This window comes from Octodon degus, unplaced genomic scaffold (genome assembly GCF_000260255.1).
Source record: "Octodon degus isolate 3935 unplaced genomic scaffold, OctDeg1.0 scaffold00285, whole genome shotgun sequence".
Classification (NCBI taxonomy): Eukaryota; Metazoa; Chordata; class Mammalia; order Rodentia; family Octodontidae; genus Octodon; species Octodon degus.
This window is the reverse complement of record NW_004524861.1, coordinates 1,357,864-1,362,000: the sequence shown is the minus strand read 5'-3', so window position 1 is coordinate 1,362,000 and position 4,137 is coordinate 1,357,864. Positions and strand designations below refer to the sequence as shown.

Below are 4,137 nucleotides of genomic sequence, written 5' to 3'. Positions count from 1 at the left end.
AAGGACACCAGGGAACGACTGGAGTAACTGCTGCAGTATTTGGCTGAGATTTAGACTGCCCTGGTATCACCTAGGATATGTCATACTCTAAACCTAGCCTCCCTTTGTCTGGGGGAAAGCACTCAGAGACTGAGGATCTTTCCTATGAGCAAGTGGAAGTTATTGAGTAGATCTATTCAAGCAGCATGGACCTAAAGATGAGCCCCTTGGCAATCCTGATTCAGAATAGTTTATTGATAGAGACAGTTTTGTTCTGGATGGGATAAGATAGAACATGCAGTAGTCAGTGTCTAGGAAGTGATCAAGAGTAGGGCTCCATCTCCACATACTTCTGCCCCAAAAGCCAAATTCATGGCCCTGGCCAGAGCTGTCCTAGTAGCAAAGGACTTACAAGCCAACATATGCACAGACACCAGGTTGGCTTCTGTGTTTTTCATGCCCATGCAACTATTTGGAATGAAAAAGGAATGTTGCCTGCTAAAAACTCAGCCATGAAATATGGGCTGGAGATCCCAACCTCACAGAAGGAAGTACTCTGCCTAGGGAGAGGGCTGCTGTCCACTGCAGTGGGTCATCAAAAGAAGAACTCACTTGTTAGCCAGGGAAATGACCTGGCTGATTGCAGAGCCAAGGCAGCTGCCCAGGAAAACAGTACCCTGCAGGCAGTAGTTCTGCTCCCCACTACACCGCAGAGGATTTCCAGATGCAAGCTAGGCTGCTCTCCTGACTCAGCCTGAGGACCTCATTTTGCTTCAACTGTGGAAAGAGGTATCCTCAGCAGAGCAACTACAGCCTCAGCGAAGAGGCCATACCAGGTTTTATTAAGTACCCTTAAGCTGCAGGAGGTCACTAATTGGGTCCATGGCTTTAGACTGAAACCTGTTTCTTATAAGCTTCTGCAGAAGGAGGACAATGTGACAGCTCCCTTCGGTGTAAACCCTTGAGTGCATTCAAGCTTATTCCGCATCAGAAGACACAAAACTGCCATCTTCCAATAATTTGCCAAAATGACTAACACAAAGAGTAAGAGGAGGGAAACCTGGTATATATTCTCCAGGCCTTTTAGAAAACATAAGGTTGTTCCTTTGGCCACATACATGCCAATCTACAAAAAGGGTGATATGGTAGACATCAAGGGAATGGGTACTGTGCAAAAAGGAATGCCTCACAAATGTTACCATGGCAAAATGGGAAGAGTCTACAACATTACCCAGCATGCTGTGGGCATTGTTGTAAACAAGCAAGTTAAGGGCAAGATACTTGCCAAGAGGATTAATGTGCATATCGAGAATATTAAACACTCAAAAAGTCTTGATAGCTTCCTGAAATATGTCAAGAAAAATGATCAAAAAAAGAAAGAAGCCAAAGATAAAGGTTCCTGGGTTCAATGGAAGTGCCAGCCTGCCCCGCCCAGAGAAGTATTCTCTGTGAGAACCAATGGGAAGGAGCCCAAGTTGTTGGAACCTATTCCCTATGAATTCATGGCATAAGCTGGGGATGTTGCTCTACCATTCTACCCCTAATTGGCAGCTTAAGTGTTTTAGGTCCTACATAAAGATAAAAAAATAATCCTGTGTTGTAAGGATGGTTTACTTAGTTGAACATGTGTCTGGTGCCTTTTTACCTCAGAAATACTTGCAGCAGATTTTCACTGTACCTAGTAATTGTGTTTAGTCTTTACTCTTCAGTGTTTTCCTTGATGAAAAAGATACTGCTGAGGTATTTTTCAGATATATACCCAAATATTCAAATATTTTTAAAATATTTATATTGACTTGAAGATCCTGTAAATCACCATGGGGCAAAGATGCATCAAAATAAATGGAAGTCATTCAGAAACAAAAGGATGTCCATTTCAGTTAAATAAATTGTTTAAAGAAAAAAAAAAAAAAGACACAAAAATGTCCAGGACTTCAGGACCACGCCTGTGTACTTGTTTGCCTGTGAGGCACCTCAAATGCCTGTTCAGAGTGTGGAGGACAACCTGAGCAGCTCTCCTTGAAAGAAGAGTGACTGTCTCCATTTTGACTGAGCCTGACTCTATTTCCTATGTACAGAGCTGGCTAGGACTTCTGTTTATCGATTGGCCTCAGGTAAATGTAGGCCACCCACCTAGCTCAGCTCACAGTGATCACCTATTTCCCACAATTCTCAGTCAATCTTCCTCAAGCCACTCCCCCACTGAATAAAAACATGGTGAGGCCTTGGGTCACTCTCTTGGTTCTGGAAAGCCATCTTTGTGGCTGGACTTAGAGCCCCTTGACTCCCTGATGATTGAAAATATAATTTAGTGTCTTTATTTTTGCCATGGGTAGCATTGTAAGTGGTAGATTGGAATCAACTTGATGGGATTCCAATAACGTAACTTTGGGATTATAAATATTGGCTTCTTGGACCGAGATGAGGTCCAGGAAGTGTCTCCTACAATTGGCGCTCAATGTGGCCAGAATGCACGACCTTCTCAACACAACGACCACTTACCAGAATCATGTGCAGGTGACCCACTGGACCTTGCGTGACCAATTTAAAGGTAAGTGGAGCATTTTATTAATTATAGTGCTCAGACACAAGCAGCAAATAGGAATCTGTTCGTCAAGGGTAATAATGTGGCAAGCTCAGTCTTTATCCACAGAAGAGAAAGAATTTAGTTTATTGATTATGAAGCTGTTAAAAGATGCTGGTATTAAAAAAAAAATAAAAAAAATTTTAAAAAAAGATGCTGGTATTAAGATACCATCTAAGCGAGTTTTGAGATTACTCCATGAGATAGCTACATTTTATCCATCTTTTCCCAAAGTTGGTACACTGGATCTGAGGATTTAGGATGAAATAGGTAAGAACTTTTATGTAGCCAAAGCTCAGAAAAGGAAAATTCACTCACAAACTATAGCCACATATAACCTGGTAAAGGGAGCTATCTGGGCCTTCCAATGTAATAGTCAAGGAAGGAATGCAGATCAGCAACCGCTTACCATTACAAAGCATTCTAAGGATCCTGGGCAGTTGTAATGGAGAAGAGCCCTGATGGAACTATAAAAGAAGAGTTGGATCACCTGGGACAGGACTTTCCTAATGGGCTTCTAGAAAACAAGGAAGTGTTTTTAAAGAATATAGCTAATCTTCTCCCTGTTCTCCCCACTGCCTCTCCATGCCCTATAGTCCTTCCCTCAGGCATACAGGTTAAGAATGAGTCTTCTCCTTCCCCACCCTTAAGAAGTGATATGAGGTTATATCCAAAGACAGTGTGTTTCCCTGTCCTTGAGGAGACAGATCCAGAACACCCTACCCTTAAACGCAGTACTCATGTGGCCTTTAACATTTTGCTCCTGAAAGAATTAAGACAGAGTGTGTTAGACAATGGTGTCCAAGGCCCCTATACACTTGGATGCTTTGATAACATAATTCAAGGCTTCCAAATGACGCCAAGTGATGTAACCCATCTCGCGCGCACATGTCTATCATCCGCACAATTCCTGCATTTTGAATCACAATTAAAGACCTTCATCTCAGAGCAGGCACAGAGTAATCAAGATAGTGGGGATGAAAATCTTAAAGCAGTTACACAGGAAATGCTATCTGGCACTGGACAATATGCTGACTTAAAGGTCCAGGCACGTGCCCCGCCCCTCCTTTTCATGCAATGCAAGGAGCTGCTATGTCGAGCATGGATTTCTGTACCAGAAGATGGTACACCCAATAAATCTTTCACCCAGATACTACAGGGCCCTAGTAAAACTTACACCCAATTCATAGCAAGGTTGAAAGAAGCTGTAAACAGACAGATTTCACACAATAATGCAGCTAAAATACTTATTCGTCAGTTAGTATATGAGAACGCCAATGAAGATTGTAAAAGGGCCTTAGCCTCAGTACTCCATACACAGGACTTATGTACTTACATTCGAGCACACCAGAATGTTGGGTCTACCACCCCTGCATCGGTGCTCATGGCGCAGACTCTATCCCAACACTTTGGTGAAAGATTGGATATGATTAAATGCTTTAATTGTGGCAAATGCGGACATACTCGCTGCCGCTGCCCAGATCTTTTTTTTTTCTTTTCAAAGTTTTATTGATAAACATATAGCAATGAGACAGTTTCAAATCAAATCGAAAGTACAGTTTCAACAAATAATA

The 4,137-nt window shown here is 42.2% G+C and overlaps 1 pseudogene; it reads left to right on the top strand.

The window, feature by feature from the left end:
• Positions 1-1,007: 1,007 nt before the first annotated feature.
• LOC105741087 lies at positions 1,008-1,490 on the top strand (annotated as a pseudogene).
• Positions 1,491-4,137: the final 2,647 nt, after the last annotated feature.